The sequence below is a fragment of the Oryctolagus cuniculus genome, chromosome 10 (assembly GCF_051225735.1).
Source record: "Oryctolagus cuniculus isolate XC-2025 breed Fujian yellow rabbit chromosome 10, ASM5122573v1, whole genome shotgun sequence".
In the NCBI taxonomy this organism is placed as follows: Eukaryota; Metazoa; Chordata; class Mammalia; order Lagomorpha; family Leporidae; genus Oryctolagus; species Oryctolagus cuniculus.
Window position 1 is genome coordinate 108,323,249 of NC_142876.1, and position 21,859 is coordinate 108,345,107.

General features: G+C 47.3%; 1 protein-coding gene across 1 annotated transcript in view; it reads right to left on the reverse strand.

Moving 5' to 3' along the window:
* Window positions 1-21,859, reverse strand: part of ZNF621 (zinc finger protein 621) — a 209,630-nt gene that overhangs the window by 104,082 nt on the left and 83,689 nt on the right. The window contains exons 8-9 of the transcript XR_016214938.1: window positions 12,768-12,885; window positions 12,258-12,393 (exon numbers count right to left, since the gene is read on the reverse strand). The gene's annotated coding sequence lies outside the window, so the exon portion shown is untranslated. The remainder of the gene's footprint in view (window positions 1-12,257; window positions 12,394-12,767; window positions 12,886-21,859) is intronic.

Genomic DNA, 21,859 nt, shown 5'->3' on the forward strand with positions numbered 1-21,859 from the left:
ACGTCCAGCCCTGAGCCTCACCCCGGCAAAGCCTGTGTCATGTGTCTATTCCCTGGAGCCAAGTGGATACAATCACCTCTACAAACCTTGTGACCTCGAATAGAGGAGAGGTAGTGACCAAGCGCAAATGCAAAGTGCTGTTAGCAGAGGCACCACACATGCATGGCTAGCAAACCACACACACCCATGGCCACACCACATCCTCTCTTCTCTTCCTTTTTCGGATTAAGAAGAATAAGACACGGAGTTGCAAGTATCTCATTCTTAAGAAACATCTTCAGGTCTAAAGGACTGGGCATGGTCAGAGTAGAATCCTCATTGGGAGATATTTTAAAAATTGAGTTGCCTAAAAATGGCATTGACCCTAAGTTCACAAAGACAGGACCAAATGGGAGCCTTATTTATTCATTGTCTCATTGAAATCCCCAGCTCTGTTCTGCCTTGAGGCCTCTCTCACTGGCTATGCATTGCCAGCCGTACTTTGCAGACATCAGAACATTTTCCTTAATTGTATGTCTGTATTTTTAAAAAATAAATAGTGGTGCTTATCACTCTGCCTGCACATGGAGACCTGGATGCGCCAGCTGACGCAAAGCAGTTTCTAAGCAACTTGCGGAGGCTGGTGCCTAATGCAACCGCTGCAAGATTTGGAGGGAAAATAAAATAAAACCCTTGGAAACGCAATGTGGAACCAATTTTGATTGGTTCATAAAGGCTGCATGGGGTCTCCTGGGAGGTTAATTCCATCTCAGGCTGATGGAAGGGGACTTGTTTCTGGAGAGCTGGGACCTCTCTGGCGTGGGACGTTTGATAAGTGGGTTTCTGGAGGATTCCAACAAGCGCGCTATCCTAGTAAGACTTGGCACTGATACCGTGTGACAACGGAAACACTGATGTCCAGAACCCAGAGAGGCTCTGAAGAGTGATGGTGGAGAAAGAGGAGGACCAGGGCCAGGTTCCCGTGTGCTTCCCACTGCCCAGGGCTCAATGAGACATTGCTGCGCCCCTAGTGAGGGGGTAGGTGGGCATTCTGGGTGAGCACTAAAGACCTACATCCACAGGACTGACCTTGCAGTGAGCAAGGAAAGGGAATAATCACAGACAAACAGGTTCCTGTCATTGCGCCAGCACAGCACATGCATCTGGACTATAGCACTCACCATCCTGTGGCTCTGGTAAGGTCATTTCATCTCTCTGCCCATGTTTTCTTGTTTACAACAGGATAGTTACAAAGATTAAATGATGATACAGCTTCCTAACCCTGCTAAGTGCTTAGTAAATATCTATCTGTTCCCTTTCTTCTGAAATGCAAGGCTACTTCAAACCCCCCCACCCCAACCAAGAAATTCACATTATCAATAAACTACACATGGATTTCAAAAAATGTAGGCATGGAAAGCCAAGATACTCTGGCTTTCCCAGTGGAAAGAACAGGTCTTCAAAGAAGGAGGTACCTTTCTCTGAAGGGAGGAGAGAACCTCCACTTTGAATATGACCTTGTCTAAACAAGATAAGAGTCGGAGAACTCAAGGGGCTTCCATAGCCTTGGAAACTCATGACTGGAGCATAGGGAGATTACTGAGGCCATAAACAGGAGTGTCAATTGGTAAAGTCAACAACAGGAGTCACTGTGCACTTACTCCTCATGTAGGATCTCTGTCCTTAATGTGCTGTACATTGAGATTTAATGCTATAACGAGTACTCAAACAGTATATTTCACTTTGTGTTTCTATGGGGGTGCAAACTGTTGAAATCTTTACTTAATGTATACTAAACTGATCTTCTTAAAAAAAAAAAGAAATTATCAATTCCCAACTTGACTCTCACTGGGATTAAACATTGACAATAGGTCTGATCTGATTTCATCATCATTTAAAAAATCATCTATTATTTTTCACTTTATGTTTCTGTGTGGGAGCAAACTGTTGAAATCTTTACTTAATGTATGCTAAACTGATCTTCTGTATATAAAGAGAATCGAAAATGAATCTTGATGTGAATGGAAGGGGAGAGGGAGTGGGAAAGGGGAGGGTTGCGGGTGGGAGGGACATTATGGGGGGGGGAAGCCACTGTAATCCATAAGCCGTACTTTGGAAATTTATATTCATTAAATAAAAGTTAAAAAAATGGAAAAAAAATGTAGGCATGGAAAGCCAAGATACTCTGGCAAAAAAAAAAAAAAAAGGACCTGAATAAAAGATCTCTGTGAGTGAGATCCCAGTAGAAAGAACGGGCCATCAAAGAAGGAGGTACCTTTCGCTGAAGGGAGAAGAGAACTTCCACTTTGACTATGACCCTGTCAGAATAAGATCAAAGTCGGCGAACTGAAAAGGCTTCCATAGCCTTGGCAACTCATGACTAGAGCCTAGGGAGATTACTGATGCCATAAACAAGAGTGTCAAATTGTTAGGTCAACAACAGGAGTCACTGTGTACTTACTCCTCATGTGGGATCTGTCCTTACTGTGTTGTTCAATGTGAATTAATGCTATAACTAGTACTGAAACAGTATTTTACACTTTATGTTCTGTGTAGGTGCAAACTGATGAAATCTTTACTTAATATATACTAAATCTATCTTCTGTATATAAAGATAATTAAAAATGAATCTTGGCCAGCGCCGCAGCTCACTAGGCTAATCCTCCACCTGAGGTGCCGGCACCCCGGGTTCTAGTCCCGGTTGGGGCACCAGATTCTATCCCAGTTGCTCCTCTTCCAGTCCAGCTCTCTGCTGTGGCCCGGGAAGGTAGTGGAGGATGGTCCAGGTCCTTGGGCCCTGCACCTGCTTGGGAGACCAGGAGAAGCATCTGGCTCCTGGCTTCGGATCGGCGCAGCGCGCTAGCCGCAATGAGCTGGCCATAGCGGCCACTTGGGGGGTGAACCAACAGAAAAAGGAAGACCTTTCTTTCTGTCTCTCTCACTGTCTAACTCTGCCTGTCAAAAAAAGAAAAAAGAAAATGAATCTTGATGTGAATGGAATGGGAGAAGGAGCAGGAGATGGGAGGGGTGCGGGTGGGAGGGAAGTTATGGGGGGGGGAGCCATTGTAATCCATAAACTGTACTTTGGAAACTTATATTTACTAAATAAAAGTTAAAAACATGTGTGCCAAAATAAACTTATCTTTAATTCCATTTTTTCCACAAAATTTTGTGAGCTACCCTTGAACATTCCCCTATCTGCTCCTGATGCCTTCCTTGGTGTTTCTCTGTCCATCATTTAAAATCAGGCATCCATTCAACAGGTGGCTCGTAAGGACCTGCTGCAGGGTTGTGGGAAAAAAAGCCCTCAGCCCTGTCCTGGCTGTGAGGATGCTTATAGCAGCTAGAGCATAAGGGGAGACAGTTAGAGCTGGCAGACATTCACAGGGGGGTGAGATGCATGCAAGAGGGAGTTCTAGAAAGGGGCAGAGGGTTTGGGAACCGCAGGCACCTCAGGTGTGCAGGGTAAGGGGTAGCTGTACGCTATGAAGCTGGGGCCACATGCACCTTGCAAAGCTTCATCTAAAGTGCAGCAGTGTAAAGGAATCTGCTTTTAATTTTAGGAAGATGACTCTGTATGCTGAGAGGAAAACAGGCTGCAGGAATGAATGAGGCAGAGTGAGGCTACAGACGCGGCCACAGTATAAGTTGCTGGAACAGAGGGTGTCAGTGCCCTGCCCACATTCCCTCAACCAGATCCAGGAAGTAGCTGCCAGCTTATCTTCCAGCCACAGTGCCAGGGGCCTGAGGAACTGCTCTTGCCCTTATTCTGCAACCTCTGTAGCAGGCCAGACACAGAGTTTAATTGGAATTAGCATATCATCTCCTGGACTTCCTTGCAGCTTGAGTGGGCTAACTCTGTAGCATGCACCTGCACTGCCTTGCAGAGCCTCTCCAGTGGAAAGATAAGCCAGCTGACCACAGCAGAGACTGGAGAGCCGGCACACGCTCCTTTGGCGGCTTCTTCTTTGATTCATTTTCCGTCTTGCCCATTGGAATTCTCTATCCAAATAAGCCATTGATACCCAAGCCCCTCTCACAAGGTAAAGGGCTGGAGGAACCCAAACCAAGAAGTTTATTGACAGCAGAATCTTTCGTAGAGTGGTTTTGATATTGAGGAGAAAAAGAAAGGCACTGGAGTTCATGGGAGAAAAGACATAGGGTATCAAATTTGCCTGTATCTCACTCCGTTTTGCTATGGTAACATGAAGGATCACATGAGAACTGGGCACCACCAATGTCATCAGTTAGCTCCCAGAACCCTGGGGCTGTAGGGAGGATCTTTGGAGCATAAGGCCCTTGCATTCTCCAACATTTCTTTTCCAGTTGATGTAGCAGAAGAATGCTTGGTGCCTGGATTACCCACAGTACCATCCATAAGGGCAAGAACCAAGTTCTAGAGGAAAGTCAATGCCAAATGAGAAAATTCTTCAAGCTCCATCATTTAGCATTAATTCATTTGCTAATCAGAAATTGAGTATTTTAGGGCCGGCGCTCTGGCGTGGTTTGTGAGGCCACTGCCTGCAGTGCCAGCATCCTGTGTGGGCGCCAGTTCAAGGCCTGGCTGCTCCACTTCCGATCCAGCTCTCTGCTGTGGCCTGGGAAAGCAGTGGAAGATGGCCAGGGACCTTGGGCACCTGCACCTACATGGGAGGCCTGGGGGAGGCTCCTGTCTCCAGGCTTCAGATCAGCTCAGCTCCAGCTGTTGCTGCCAGTTGGGGAGTGAACCAGCAGATGGAAGACCTCTCTCTCTCTCTCTCTCTCTCTGTCTCTCTCTCTGACTCTTTCAAATACATAAATAAATTGAGTATTTTTTAAATGCTTCTTTGTACCGACCTCACGGTGAACCCTATGGGAATGATGTTGGACAAAGCCAGAGTTTCCTTTGTTCCCAAGTCCAGATGGACTGGCAATAGTTGATTCCTGTCTGTGTCTTTGAGCTATACACTCAGTTGGGGGCAGTACTTTTTAAAATAAATTTTATCTATTCCTACAACTCAAACTAATGCAAAAAGTCCATTAATACAATACATATTATGCAAATTCCAGATTTTACATAGAAAAATGGGCAAATAACTGACAGTTCTCCAGAAGAGAGTCAATCACTCTTAAACTTAAGATTCACAATGCATTTTATAATAGAGAAATTGCCTCATGAACAATCAAAACATTGATTGTCACACTGTTAGGGTATATAAATACAGGCCCTTTCATGTATTTCTTTTTTTTTTTTTTTTTTTTTTTTTTTGACAGGCAGAGTGGACAGTGAGAGAGAGAGACAGAGAGAAAGGTCTTCCTTTTGCCGTTGGTTCACCCTCCAATGGCCACCGCGGCCGGCGCCCTGCGGCTGGTGCACCGCGCTGATCCGATGGCAGGAGCCAGGAGCCAGGTGCTTTTCCTGGTCTCCCATGGGGTGCAGGGCCCAAGCACCTGGGCCATCCTCCACTGCACTCCCTGGCCACAGCAGAGAGCTGGCCTGGAAGAGGGGCAACCAGGACAGAATCTGGCGCCCCAACCGGGACTAGAACCTGGTGTGCCGGCGCCGCTAGGCGGAGGATTAGCCTAGTGAGCCGCGGCGCTGGCTTCATGTATTTCTGATAGAAGTGTAAATTGTTAGATATCTGTGAAGGAAACTTGGAAACCTCTTTGTTTCTGTTGTTTTTGTTAAAGATTTTTATTTATTTATTTGAGAGGTAGAGTTAGAGACAATGAGAGGGAGAGACAGAAAGAAAAGTCTTCCATCCGCTGGTTCACTCCTCAAATGGCCGTAACAGCTGGAGTTGGGCCAATTTGAAGCAGAGAGCTGGATCAGAAGTGCAGCAGCTGGGACTTGAACCGGCACCCATAGGGGATGCAGGCACTGCAGGTGGCGGGTTTACCTGCTACACCGCAGCACCAGCCCAGGAAACCTCTTTCAACAACACAAATACATAGAAGGCAACCATTGGTGCAGTGGTGAAGGGGCACTTGGGATGCCCACATCCCCTATCAGAGCCCCTGGGTTCAAGTCCCAGCTCTGCTTTCCATCCAGCTTCCTGCTATATGCAAACCGTGAGAGGCAGCAGGTGGTGACTCGAGTAACTGGATCTCCATCACCCACATGGGAGACCAAGCTTGAGTTCCAGACTCCTGGCTTTGACCTAGCCCAGCTGCAGCTAATGTGAGCATTTGGGGAGTGAACAAGTAGATGGAAGATCTCTCTTTCTGTCCCTCTACTTGTAAGTAAGTAAATATTTTCTAAATAAATGAGTAAATAAAACGCAGTTTTGAAAGAACAATACAAATACATGATGCCACTTGATTCCAAGTCCAGCATTTTTTTTCTTTAAGGTTGACTCACACTTGTGGGAAATGGCAAAAGTTTGAAAATGGGGTCACTGCAGCATTATGTGTCTTAGCAAAAGATCAGGAGGAAGCCAATGATCATCAATTTGGAAATGGTTAAATTAATCATAATATGTCCATTCAATGCGGTAGTATGCAGCTGAAAAAAAATAACAAGGGAGCTATATTTGTACTATAAGAAAACATCTCCAAAATTCAGTGTTAAACATTTTCAAGAAAAACAGCAATATGTAATAAGAGGGAGCCTCAAAAAGTTCATGCATACTATAAAAAACTTTTTTGTAACAAACTACTCACTGCCTGAATCCAAATAAGTTGCTGTGCATCATACGAATGTTCTCTTAGAATTGCCCTGAGATTACCTGGATTCATTCTACTTTGAGCACACAACATCTTCTACGGAAATGATTTACATTGAATGTCTACTAAACACTTAACACTGTGTTAGATCCTTCGCTTTAGAGTCTGATTCTCTCTTCCATTGAGACTTCAGGATCTTTCCTATTTCTTCTCCATGTCTGCTTTTATGCCAACCCACTTTCTGATTCAAGGCTTTGTTCCAATCCTAGTTCCAGGTCTCCAATATTGCCCTATTCAAGGCCCTTTCCTTCTATAGCATCAACCTGTTTTTAATGTCCATGCAGCATCCCGTATTACACTGCCTTACTCAACCCATCTTGTTCTCCAAGACGCCTCCCAGTCTTAGTAGAAGGGAGTTCCCCCTAGAACATCTTCAATATTCCCTCTTCCACGTACAGCTACAACTTTTCTTTGCTAACACCTGTCTCTGGCCAACCTTGTATTAACAACACATTCTCCAGTCAGGAATGAGGCCCATTTCTCTTCACGTATGGTCTTCTGACTCAAATGATATCATCTCATTTCTGCAAAGTCCATTGCTGGATGAGATACTACAAATATATATATGCATGAAATGCAAGAAGCCTTTATTTTGAAACTAAAATCTCACAATGCTACATGAGGTTCAGTTGCTATGAGATGAATTTGTACCATCCGATCATCTGAAATGCTACTCTTGGCTCTGTCATCGACCTAGGCAGAAGGATCTATGGAGTCACACTGTCTCAAGCCTCTATTCCTTTCCTCCCTGCTCTGTTCCCATGGGATAGGCCACCAGCTGCCTGCTACATCTCTAGATTTTCATCTCCCAGACCAACTGGTCAGAAGTGCTGAGACACTAAGGGTTAACAGGAATTTCTTCATCCCACAAGAAGACTGCCTGGCTGATTCTAAGACACTGACACCTCTTACCTGCTGAGGTTCCATAAAGGTCAGAAGTTACTGCCCGGATCTGACTAGCAGGCAGCTTGGGCAGGGTTGTTAAGTGAGTCAATCCAGTGAGGTTTCTGTGTTCACTAATAATATTTACCTTCTACCTTCTTGGCTGAAAGAATATGTAATATTAAAATAGCTTGGATACAGTTCAAGTGCTACAAAAATGTAAGAAAGTATCATTTTGATTATTACGGTGCCCTATCTCATTTTTTTTCTCCTATTTCAGAATGCAAGATTATACCCTTATTGAGTCTAAATTGGAAGAAAATGCTACATTTTTATGCTGGGCCCTCCAAATAGTTCTCTGATGGCCCAGGACCAGAGCAGGCAGCGGCACAGGTGAGCCCTTCTTAATGACAGACAGAGAGGAGCGGAAGGGCTGAGCTTGAGCAAACACTGCCTCATGAAGCATTCCCCAGCTTGTCCGTGATATCTAAGGGCAAACCTGGGCTCCCCAGGCAGGAATTCAAAAAACCTCACATACCTCGACCAGAGATGTTTCAAAGGGCAGGGAGTCAGAGACAGGCACATAAAAAAAGAAAATGTCATTACATCCCCAGCAGCCAGCACAGTGCCTGACATAGAGCATGCACCAGCCAAACTACCCAGAAAATGCCGGATGGGTGGATGGAGAAAGGATGGGTGGATGGAGAAAGCATGGGTGGATGGAGAAAGCATGGGTGGATGGATCGATGGAAGGAAGCAGGGAGCAAGGGAAGAACAAGCATAAAAATACTCTCAAACTGGGCATCTATTTTTACAAAGTCTCTCTACCAAAATAACCAGAAACTGCCATTTCAAGTCCCAAGGCTGACTTTGGTCATGATCAGCACTGTTCGCGACCTAGTATTTGCCCCGATGCTGCTGTGGCTTAAAGACAGACTTTCTACAGAACCTGCAAAAGGCTTCCTTCTCAGAGGCTGATTAGGAAAAGGTTCTTGCTCTGAGCTGGCACAGTCAGTCTCCTCTATCTCTGTAACTCTGACTTTAAATAAATAAATCTTAAAAAAAGAGAAAATTTGCCTCCAAATTTGAATCTGGAAAATTATTCGAATAACATTTTTAAAGACTTATTCATTTATATAAAAGGCAGAGATACAGAGAGAGAGGGAGGGAGACAGAGAGATCTCCCATCCCCTGGTTCACTAAGTGCCCACTAACAGCTGGGGCTGGGTCCAGCTGAAGCCAGGAGCCTGGAACAACTTCTGGGCCTCCCACATGGGTGCAGGGGCCCAAACACTCAGCCATCCTCTGCTGCCTTCCCAGGTGCACCAGTAAGGAGCTGGATCAGAAGTGCAGCAGCCAGGACTTGAACCAGCACCCATACACGATGCCAGCACAGCAGGTGGCAGCCCAATCCTCTATGTCACAGCACCGGCCCCTAGAATAACCTTTGAAAAGAATCATAGTACATGGATTTTTAGATTTTAGTACACAGATTAAGAATTGTGTGTAAGCTGAAATGTCTGTGTACTGATACTGATTCTCAACACAAATAAAACCTCAGTTATGAGAACACTTTGATGCATGCACACGCGCGCGCGCACACACACACACACACCAGAGACAAAAGGCCTGCGCTTAAATATCTGAAGAGTCATTGTTGAAAGAAGGACTACATTTACTATCCCCGTTTTACAGATGGAGAAACTGAAGCTAAATCACCAGTTCGAGGTCACCTGGCACAGAAGGGATGATGGCTCCAGTCGAGCTCTGCCAGCCTGCTCGTGATGGTCCTTACTGAAGAATGTAACAGAACAGACAGAAGAACGGCAGATCGTGTGCTGCAAGTGTTCTGGTGGGCGAGGACTGGGGTGCAGTGGGCATCTGAGGAAAGAGCGTCAACCAGGTGCGGCTGGGGGTAGGGAGTGTGGCAGGTGTAAGAAGGATTTGATGCAAGAGCTGCGTTCAGAGGGGAGGGACCTTAACAGATGATTCAACTCTTTGCAGATCTATGGGCTTTTATTTTCTCACTTTTCCCCCAAGGTCTGTTCAGAAAAAGCCACATAGGATCTGTAACATTCAGTTCCTCAGTAGCCGTTAATACCCTTGTCTGGTTCTCAGAAGGCATTTGGCCTCTCTTGTGGTGGATGTGGATCTTGGGCACAGCCTTGGCAAATGGGTTCACTGCAGTGCAGTAAAGGGGCTGCCGATGCCTTCTCCCTTCTGCCTGCTGGATGCCTCAGTCCATCATCGGCTCTCTGTAGCAATCAAGGGATGGGCCAAGGAGTGTGTGTGTGTGTGTGTGTGCATGCGCACGCATGCATGTAGGCATGTATGTGCCCTTGTGTATCTGTGTGCATGTGTGTGTGTATGTGCCTCTGTGTGTGTCTGTGCGTGTGTGTGATGAGAAGGCAGCAGGGAGATGGAAGCTCAGGACCCCATCTCTCCCCAGCCGCAAAGCATCCAGCCCAAGCACATACAACCCAAGCTGTCTGGCCCTTTGATGGGGACCCCATGCTGTGCCTGGCGCAGGGAATTTTTAATTCTCTTTCATTTTATTGAGCGGCTCCCCCTCCCCACCTCCCATCCCCGAGTCGGGTCTTAGGATTATTGGGTCCTTCTTCTCATTGATTTGTTTTTCTGACCTTTGTAGTAGAAACAGAAATATATGGATGGAGCAAGAAAGGAAGGAAGAAAGGGAGGGGGCGGGAGACTGCACAGCCTCCCCCTGGAAGGGAGGACGCATGGGGACGGTCTCAGGTCTCGCCACATTTTACAGGGGAAAAAAAGGCCAGTACAGTTGCAGCTGCTTCCCAAGAAGAGAGCCACTGGGGAGGCAAGGCCCCTGGGCTGCCGGGTAAGGCCCCCACCTGTACTCCCGTCCAATACCCATGAGGGAGATGCGAGGGGCCCCTGCGCCTCAGTGCACTTGCTTTCTGCTACAAAAACCACTGCATCAGCTCTGATTTTCATCCTTTCAGTGAATACCTCCTGCGAGATGGGGAGTCAGGCTCCTCCACCCCGGGGGTGTCCTGCATCCACCTGAGGGGAGACACCTGAGAGGAGGTGCATGGCAGAGGGGCTCCCACTCTGTGTAAGGCTCTGCACGAGGTCCCAGAAATGCAGAGGCTTTTTCCTTTCCCTGTCTCTCGGCCCGTTTTTGTGCTCAACTCCATGTTTTTAAGCCAACTTCCCTGGTGCCTCCTCCATGGTGGACACTGGGGGAAAGGGAGGAAACGAGCATTTGTAGCAGACACACCGTCCAGCACTGTGGAAGGTGCTCTGTTTGTATTGCAGGCTCCTGGGACAGATTTTCCTGTTGGTCCAAAAACAGAAGCTGGGCCCCACAGCCACATCACCAACTGGAAGGCAGAACTGGATGTGAGAAGTGGTTATTCCCAGCAGGTGTGAGTGTTGCTCCTACTTCACAGCCCAATGAGAAGTCTCCAGGAGTCAGCACCAAAGACCTGGGGTTCTCTTAAGATGGGGAGTCTGGCCCCTCTGCCCCCAGGGACGCTCTGGACCCGCCTAAGCAGTGAAACACCTGTAGAGGAGAGCCCAGAAGAGCCTATCTTGCGGTTGTCTGGTGAGCCTGATGTCGTGAGCCCTCCACAGTCAGAACAGGGCCACACTTGATCTGTGTGCAGGCACAGGAGACTGTGTGGTAGACGACAGTACTCAAAGCTGAATGGAGGTGGAAGAGGTGACTGCCTATCTCAAGAGGGACCTCCAAGGACCTAAGTAGGCATTATGAAAGCAAACTAAGCCTTAAAAAAAAAGATTGATTTATTTGAAAGTTAGAGTGACAGACAGGGAGAGAGAGAGAGAGAGAGAGAGAGAGTTCTTGAACCTTCTGGTTCACTTCTCAAATGACTGCAACAGCCAGGGCTGGGCCAAGCCAAAGCCAAGACCCAGGAACTGCATATGCAGGTCCCCTCTATGAATGGCAGGGGCCCAAGTTCTCAGGCCATCTTCCTCTGCCTTCCCAGGCATATTAGCATGGACTTGGATCAGACACAGAGCAGTGGAGACTCGAACCAGCACCCCAATATGGGATGCTGGCACTGCAAATGAAGGTTTAATTTGCTGCACCACAATGCCCTCCCAAAGCTTAGCCTTTAAGCACCTGTCACAGTGAGTACCAGCATTAAGCCAGTGTTGGCCCAAGAAACACCAGCACCCAACAAAGGCAGCACCACAGATGAGCACAGTTATATAAACAGGTGTTTGTCTTTCTTTCCACTCTACCTAAAACAATGCCTGGAGAGGAACCAGGCACTGGACAGAGAGTAGCCACTCGAAGCTTGCCTAAGGGAGAGAAGTAATGTAGATGAGATCTCAACTCAGTCTGAGAATCAGCGGGGCCTGTGAACGCCATGCCTTCCACCTGCCAGTGCCCGACTCCGTTCATCTGTAGGCTTCCTCAAACCAGTGAATTCCTCTGGGCCCACAAGGAAGTGCTGGGGAATTAGCAGCTCCTGGAAGCACCCCTCATCCACTGACAGATGGGTACTGGTGTATAAATACCCCAGCTTCTTCCTTGGATAAAACAATTCTGAGTCTCTTGTTCTACGCTGTATCATTAAGTTGTCCATCACCACACAACAATTTACTCCCAAAACATAGCTGCTTCGTGCAACAATAAATATCTCTCTCACAGTTTCTATGGATCAGTATATTTAGGAGCAACTTACCCGGGTGGTTCTGGCTCCAGGTCACTCATGGGATTGTAATGAGGATGTCTTGTGGGGCTGCAGTCCACAGAAGGCACGGCTGGGGCTGGATGATCTGCTCCCAAGAAGGCTCATTTGTGTATCTGGCCAGTTGGCTCTGTGGGCAGGAGATCTCAGTCCACCATAACAGACCTCTTGATGTCCTTGTAATCTGTGGCCAGCTTCCCCCAGAGTTCGTAATCCAAGAGAATCAGAGATCGACATGGGAACAGCAAAGTCTCTTATGACCTAGCCTCCAAAGTCAGATGCTCTGTAAATTGTCAACTGCTACATAACACATCGCTCCAGGATGCAGCAGCTAAAAGAAATGATTGGCTCACAGTTTCCGTGGGTCGGGAATACAGGCACAGCTTAGCTGGGTGCCTCTGACTCATGGTCTCTCAAGGCTGCTATTAAGGTGTTGGCCAAGGTTGCAGGCATCTCAAGGCTCAGCTAGGGGGTGAGGGAAATCCACTCCCAGGGCTCACTCACCTGGCTGTTGGCAGGTGCAGGTCCTCAGTGGCTGCAGGCTGGAGATGACGCTTCCTCACCATGTGGATCTCTGCCTAAGGCAGCCTACTGCATAACCTCTGGTTTGTCCACTGAGCCACTGAGGGAGAGAACAAGGGAGCACAGGTGAGAAGAAACTCAGAGTGTTGTTTGGAACTTAATCTCAGAAGAGCTATTCACCACCTTCGCCAGGTCCTGCTGGTTAGAAGTGAGCTACTTCTTCCTAGTTGTAAGCGGCCCACACTGTAGGGGACAGAATTACAGCACAGCATGAATAGGAGGAAGTGGACACAACTGAGGCCATCTCAGAGGCTGCCTACTGGACATACAGGCTACGTACATCATTCGCAGTGGGAGGATTCACACAAGGCTGAGTGCCAGGAGAGGATCACTGGGGCCAGCTCAAACTCAACTCTAACAAAACCACTTCTCAACAGTCCCCCAGTGAGGCTGAGCAGCTGTTAATAATGCAGCCTATAATGTGCACCTTCCCCCTGGCCCACTGTCCCACTTCTCTAGACGTCTTTCCTGGCCTCTTTTCCCAAACAAACCACTTAGATATGTACCCTTGCCTCACCACCTACTTCTAGGAGAGCCCAGGCTAAGACACAGAGTGAAATTTCAAATTGGATTTACAAAAAAGTACACTGACTCTTTTTCTGTCGCTGCAACAAAATACCTGAAGCGGAGCTGAATAATGGATAAGAAGAGAGGTTTTCTGAGCTCACGGGTTTAGAGGCTGAAAGTTCACCATCAGGTGACCCCATCTGTTCAGATTCTGGTGAGGGCATCACTGTATGAGGCCAGAGAGCAGAGAAGGGCCATTCTTACTCTTTTGCAACAGCCTCCTTTGTAGGAACTAACTAGGTTCACATGACCACGATGCTAACTCACTCTTTTCAAAGGCAGGGCCCCCAATGACCTAATTGTCTTTCGCTAAGCTCCACCTCTTAAATATTCCATCATCTCTTAACAGCACCTCATTGGAGATCATGTTTCTAACACATGGGCTGTTGGAAGAAAAACCACTTCCAAACCATAGCTCTGAGTGTATGTGTGTGTGTGAGAGAGAGAGAGAGAAAGAAAGAGAGAGAGAGAGAGAGGAACTGATACACAAATTCATTTCTCACTGTGGAACACAGCAGAAAAAAAAGAAAAAGAAAGGAAAAATGGAAAGCCACTACAGTGTCTTTAAATGCTGTAGGACTTCAGAGCAAAAGTAGTTCTACTGAAGCCTGATGAAAGAGGAGACATTAGAAGAGATTCAAAGGGAGAGAGAGAAAGCAGACAATAAAAAGTTGGAAAGCACACGGTAGTTTCACAAACAATGATGTTCAAACCAAGGATGTAGTATTTCTGGAGTTAAATCCCCACTTGTCTTTTGGAATTAGATTTTTATTTAAACCTCCTGACCACTTTTATCAAGCAAGTAAGGGCCTTGTGTCAAGACATGCATATTCTGCCTGAGCTCCAGCTAAGCCTCACACCCAGCAAATATTCCATACTTTCATGAGGGAGAATTGCTCTGTGACCAAACTGTAGAGATGAAATGCAAAAAGCCTTCATAGCATTGGCGGGTGGGGGTTCCCAGGAGTAAGTCAAGTCACTTGAAACAACGGCACATTTTCATACATTTTTCAAAACCCACTTTGAGACTGACTTTAGATAGACAGGTACCAAATGACTCTTGACCTCTAAACACCCAAAAAATGCCCAGGAGAAATCAAGGCCTTCCAATGCACTCAATCGTGGATCTATCAAGGGCTGGCTAGAGGAGCTTAAATCCAAATTAATTACTCAGACATCTCTAGTTCAGAAGTTGGGCCACAGACACACTCATCAGCATGCAACAGCAGTGAGAAGAAAAGGAACCAGGATAATGAGGACAGTAGATAAAAGGGAGACCATAGAGGAGGATCTTAATTGTATCTTAATTGAGTCACACACTTTCTCCTTCATGCAGATCTCAGCCCTGAAGTCAAAAAGAGAGTGACTTTTCTGCTGTGGTGCTCCCTGGGCCCCAACCACAGCTGCTCTCCAAGGTCAACGCACTGTGGAAGTCTGTTAGAAGGCAGTGTATCAGTTAGCTGTTGCTGCAATAATGCTTTGCAGCAAACCACCCAGAAGCTCAGTAATAATCACTCATTCTCACCCATGCATGTGCAGGCCTACAGGTTGGCAGGGCAGCTGGGGCTTGGTAGATCAGGATGGGTTTGGCTGGGTGCTCGGCCTCAAGCTGCAGGTGTAGCTTGCCGGGGCTCTCACTCGGGTTTGCCTCCTGTGTACTCCATGTGTATTCATTCCAGGCCCCGGCTATGGAGGATATACAGCTACCCAAGGGGAAACATGCAAAATCTCTTAAACCCACATATCAAGATCTTTCTGCCCATATATCACTGGCCAAGTCCAAAGTCAAGGAGTGGGGAAGTACATGCACAATGAAGCCATGGCACTGGCAAGAATGGAGGACAGCGTAAAGCAGTCAGGCCAACACTCCCATCAACCAAAGCCTGATTCTTGCTTCCAGACTCAAACTAGGGGCTGGCGCTGTGGCATATCAGGTAAAGTTGCCTCCTGCAATGCCGGCATCCCATATGGACACCAGTTTGAGTCCCAGCTGCTCCACTTCCCATCCAGCTCTCTGCTGTGGCCTAGGAAAGCAGTAGAAGATGGTGCAAGTCCTTGAGCCCCTGTACCCACATGGGAGACTCAGAAGAAGCTCCTGGCTCCTGCCTTCAGACTGGCAAAGCTCTAGCTGTTGTGACAACGTGGGGAGTGAACCAGTGGATAGAAGACCTTTCTCTCTCTCTCTCTCTCTCTCTGCCTCTCCTTCTCTCTCTGTGTAACTGACTTTCAAATAAATAAACGAATCTTTAAAAAAAGAACTCAAACTAAAGCCATGCTGATAGGACTCTGGAGTTTGAACCCATGTGTTACTTCTTTGATCATCGGGAAGTATGAAAATGAGAATAACACAAACACTCAGCCACCACCAAAATAGGAGAGCAGTAGTGGACACGCCATCCACTTCCTTTTAAAACAAAACAAAACAAAAAAAGATTTATTTATCTGAAAGGCAGAGTTACAGAGAGAGGAAGCAAGACAGAGAGAAAGATCTCCCATCTGTTGGTTCACTCCCCAAATGGCCGCAACGGCAGCTGGAGCTGGGTTGACCCAAAGCCGGGAGCCAGGAGCTTCCTCCAGGTCTCCCACATGGCTACAGTGGCCTAAGTACCTATCCTCTGCTGCTTTCCAAGGCACATCAGCAGGGAGCTGGATCAGAAGTGGGAAAGCTGGGACTCAAACCAGCACCCATATGGGATGCTGGCATCACAGGCAGAGGTTTTATCTGCTACACCACAGTGCCAACCCCCAACCACTTCCTTTGCCTACAGAACTAGTCAATACAGATCACCGCACTCAGGGCCTATGTGGTCAGAATCAGTTACTACTGCTATCCAGAGGTGTGGTGTTTTCTCTGATTAAAATATGCGGCAATTGTGAGCCATGTGGTTATTTCCGAGGAAAAATGAAAAAGGGCCTTGCTTCAAAGACCTACATGCTGCTCTACTGTTATAAATATTTCACAGCTTTCCCATCTCCTTTACATTGGCTTTGGCCAATGTGGTTGGCTGACAAGGCTACTTCTGGAAAGGAAAAAATAAATCCTCATTTCTTTCCTGAAGTTAGGGAGAGAAAGAAAACAAGGTTTTGACTTGGATCGAAAAAAAACAGAAAATGATTCCGGACTACAGAATTCAGAGTCAGTTTTGACAAAAGGGCTTGCCCAGACCTCCTAGGCTGCTCACAGGGTCACAGCACACAGGCTGCAGACGGCCCCTGCACTAGGGGATCCACTGTGGGAACAGGTAGGACCTAAATTCCAGGCTGTCCTATGCTTGCCAAGACAGGCACCCAGAGTAGGAGCTGTCTTATCCCAAAAGAAGAGGCACCTCCTGGCAACTCACAGAAAGGTAAGTCACCACCAAAAGGCAATTTATCTCCTTGAGAGTCAGATGCTTGGTTTTCCCAGGCTGTACAGAGACTGCCCAGAGCTAAGGCCTGGCATGGTATGAACTGGATGACTCTGCATTTCTTTACCACCCCCCACACAGTATGATGTGCTCACATCTTTGCCAAGTGATTCTGCAGTGCCCTTCTTTCCCCACCCCACTGGAAGAGGCAGAATGTACATCTCTACCTCCACCTCCCAGATAACAGCTGGGCCATGGGTCTTGCTTTGCACAACAGAACGTCAATGGATATGAAGTGAGCAAAGACTTTCAGGGCACTTGTTTTGTCCGCCTTGGCCTCTTGAGCCCCTGCCATCTGATGTGACAAGGGCATGCTCCCAGGAATCTCTGGATCAAAGGGAGAGGCCCCACAGTCCAAAGCAGAACCAGTCACTGCCCCCATACATCCATAAGCAAAGATAACAAATGGGCTATGTGTGTTATGTGCATTTATTACAATAAGAAATGACAAAGACACCAGGTGAGTCATGAAGTGGGGTAAACTCTTCCCCCAAAGCAAGAAGCCCAGGGCGTTCAGTGAAGAGGAAGTATCCAGGGGTGAAAACAAACCAGAAAACTCCAGCAGATATTCAGCCCGAGGACTGAGCAGAGAGGCAGACTCAAGCTGCAATGGAAATTGAGGACGACAGACCAGGGCAGGTGGGCTCAGAAGGGAAGCTGGAAATGAAGCCACACCAGATCCTGAAGCCGAGCTCTGAGGACCTCCGTGGCTTGCTGGAGGCGTGTGTTGCAAGAGAGGAGGCCGCTGTGAGCGCCAAGAGAGCTCAGCTACAGCTGTGTCCACGTAGGGGATTCCAACACGAGCGGCCCCCACTGCAGCAAAGGCTACTGTGCTAGAAACAGCTGGGGAAGAGGGTGTGGGAGCGACGAGAAGCACAGAGCAGAGCCATCGGCTTCACGGTCCACACCTTGCTTTCAGCCGAGCACAGCCCCTCGGAGGGTGACGGCCGGCGTCTGCACGAGTCTTTCCACTGAGTCAGCCCGTTTTCCATGACTGCCGCACACCAGGCGCTGCTGCCGCCTCGCTGCTTTTCATAGCCCTGGGCGCAGCTCTACCCAGCTGTAGTGCATTTGGCTTCTGCAAGTACAGGTGCGTCTCTCACCACTTGCAGCAAAGAACGAAAGAACATTCTGGCTTTAGAGACATGGAAAAGGAGAACGACAGGGAGATCCGCTGCTAACAGGGCTTCTAGCTCCCAAACAAATACCAAAGTCAAATGCTTCCGTCCTGGAGGTCAGTGGGTAGATGAGCCCAAGAATGAGTCACGCTGCAGAGAAAGCACAAGGCAACCAGTCCCTGGGTGGCCTGCTCTCCAGGTACCGCTGTCCCAGATGCCAGGGCCGGGAGGGCAATGACATCGCGGTTAATGTTTAAATCTGAATACAACAGCAGGAATATCTTTACTAAAAACCTTTTCAGTGCAGAATAAAGGGGGTTCTCTTGAAAGTGAGAATAATGAGAATTTTTAATTACTTTATGAAACATTACGTTCAATGTCAATTAAAATCACCATGATACAATATGTGTGTGTATATTTATATATGGAAAAATATCCACTGAAAATGCTTTAAGAGGTATAACTGTTTGGAATTATATGCAACATGAAATATAATTTGATATAAAAAACTAATTACAAGTAGGAAAAACAGGGTGTTTTAATAAGAGCCTATTGCCAGTATGGGTGTTTGGTCTAGTGGTTATGATGCTCACTGGGACACTGACATCTCATATCCAATGTATGGGTTCAAATCCCAGCTCCACTCCTGATTCCAGCTTCCTCCTACTGCATACCTGGGAGGCAGCAGGCGATGACTTAAGTGGTTAGGTCTCTGCTACCCATATGGGAGACTCCAATGAAGCTCCTGGCTCCTGGTTTTGGCTTGTCCCAGCCCTGGCTTTTACAGGTATTGGGGAAATGAATCAGCAGAAGGGAGACCTCTCTCTCTCTCTCTCTCTCCCTCTCTCACTTCCTGTCTCACTGAAATTCAAATAAATGAAATAAACAAATAAAAGGAAATAAATTTTTAAAGTTGATAAGAAAACAGAATTAAAACTGGTTCACTAAAATAAAAGCCTATTGCTGATTCTGGCATGCTCGTTGCCTGTGCGTGCTTGCCCAACTCATGTTGGACACTGTCTTTGATTTTCATTGCAGTAACATATGCTCCCCAACAAGCTGAAGAAATTAAGGTTTCACAAAATGATGCATACAGAGACTTTTTAGCAGAGTCCTTCACATGAATAACTGATAATCCATCAGCGACCTCTGAGGTTGCTATTCCTGGTCTGAAATCAGAGAGGTGATGTGGTTAACCCACTGTCACCCAGCAAGTGAGTGACAGGATCTGAAGTGTAATCCAATGCTGACTTCAAATTTTATACTCAACCCATGATACTGGCCTGACGTTAGCAATTCCCTATTTTATATAAAGCAAATTAGTAAGTCAATATTTTATGTGAAGCACTCCACAGGGGTGATGGTAAAATAGTCAAGTAACTCTTTGCCTCACCCTTCTTCCCAGGATTGTGCAGCCGGCCAAGGATGCTCCACACCATGCCTGTACATTGAGTTTTCCAATGGACCATTTATCCCTGGACTCCCATCCCCACTGCCTGTGGGCACACAGGTGAGGCCAAGGTGACCCTGGAAAAGCAGATTCATTCAGCACACTGTACCAGGCTCTCATCAGGGCTGGCATTCAGCCTTAGGGAAATGACACCTCCACAGTTACCAACAAGTTACAACTGTAAGATGATCCCTTCCAGGACTGTAGCCTTTCCTATTTCAAGGTCCACATATATCATTCTGTGTAGTTCTGCAGCACCCAAGGGGACACGTATCATAATCTAAATTTAATAGACAGAGAAACTGAGGGTCAGAAGGTCTACCTGCCCAAAGTGGCAATTACAGCCAAGAGGTGGGAGAGAGAGAGAGAGAGCGAGCAAAAGAGAGATCAGTGTAGTTCTTGCCAATGCATATGACAACGTCCAACACCTTGTCTACCCATTGCTCCCTGAAAGAAAGATGTGCCCATCAGTAGCCAAGAATGTGCCTTTCTCCAGGGCTGGAGATTCCTGGAGGGGTGGCAGGGCCTCCTAGAGGAAGCTGATGTGGGTAAGAAGAAAGGCAAAACATAAAACACCTGAAAACAGTGGAATGCAAACTACTAGTGGTCAAACTAGCTCTGGGCCAGGGTCTTCGAGACCAGCGTGGCCTCACTCCCAAAGTCATCTCATGTCTCTGGGCATCTCATCCACAGGGTTGGCAGAAAGGAGGCAGGCCCAGCAGACAGGGAGAAACTAGAAATCTCAGGGTTCCCTGTGCCTGAGAGCAAAGGGTGCTGGGGGAAGGAGCACCTTCATTAGACAGCAAATGACTTGGCAACACACTTGGGGTCCAGCTGGGAGCTAAGAGGGGCCCACGGGAGTCAAGGGAAAGGGACTCAAGAACTTACCCTTAAGGCACAGAATCAGAGCAAGGACGTGGGTATCTACACCAGTTTCATCTTGTCCAAGGTCAGTGCAACTGAGCTAGTTCCTCCTCCCAAAGTACCTTGGTCTGGGATCCCTGGACCCATTTATGAGGCCCCAGACTAGAGCAACAGATGGCTCTATCTCTTCCTTTTTCCCCTGAAAAGGGATGTGCCAAAGTGTTTTTCAAACCACACTTGCAAGAATCTTGGGAGAGCCCACGACCTGCTAGGGATGAGCCAAGGAGGAAAAGGACGTGCAGGACCCCAGAACGGGCCTAGGTTCCTACCACATTCCACCGAGAAGGGCTCCACGTCTGTTTTACAAAGCTTCTGGGTGTCGTTCTCTTTACAGAACAGGTTCTCTGGGGCTCACAGCACTTGAAGTCAATTAACTAAGCAAACTGGAAGAATTCTTCTGAATCTCAAATCTAGGCTGTTTAGAAAAACAGACAAGGTGGTCCTGCCACTGCAGCCCTAACAGGTTGGCCCCTCTCTCGATGCGAGAGATTTCCCTGGGTTCATTTTGTTCCTCTTTTAATTGGCATCTCAGTGCAATTCAGATTAGCCTGGTTTTGACTTTAAGTATTTTTAGAGAACAACCTCATGACTGCAGGCACAGGGCTGTGACCTTACTGAATGGGGTGATCTTGGGCATAATCTGAAGGCTGTTAATTGTCTTCCTTCTTGGGGGCTTGGCTGCCACAATACTATAGCCTTTTTCTGAAACTGGAAATCCTCATTTAATCCTAAACTATCCTGAGGGTTAAGTACACTAGCCCCATTTTCCAGATGGAGAAAGCAAAGCTCCAAAAGGTTGAATGACCCAAAGTTAACACACCCAAAATCACCAACCAACAGAAGGAGAACTACAAATAGAACCTGGCTTTCTGGCACCATATCTACACTCATAGCCCCTCTTGGGTGTAGAGAAGATTCTGGAAGCTTTGACCTTTGGCTCTGTAGAAGCTGCTGTTGGTACCCCAGCCATATCTCCTTGCCCCTACCATTTCAGTGCACAACTGCCCAATTCCCAGCTGCTCACACCTGCATCTCTCAGGCTACAGGCTTTCTCTGGTTTCTGGAAATCTCCTGCCCCCATGAAGCAGGCCAGAAACAAAGGGGATTGAACGGGCCCACTTCCCATGAGCAGTCGGTCACAAGTGGCCAGCTCCCCAGCATCCGGGTGTCATAACTGGAAGGCAAGTCCTGCCTCCCAGAGTTACCCGGTGTGGGGACTTGCTTGAGAATGTGCCTTTTATTGGCTGCCTTCCTTCCTGTCTCTCAGTACCGCACTCCAACAGGAGTTTCCTGGGATCCTCTCCCAGATAAATCATCCCCACTGGAATCGTGGTCACAGAATCTGCCTCTGGGGATTCCAAACCAAGACACAATCCTATGGTTAAAAATAGGGCTAAAAAAAAAAAAAAATCAGCCAACTCACTTTTCCCAAGGGTTCCTGCAGATTTGTGGGATGATATTCTTAAAGCCTGAGGAGAAAAAGGTACCTGATGAGGAGCGCATATAGCATGCTCTACTTGAAACCCATAACGCAGGGCAAATGTTGGT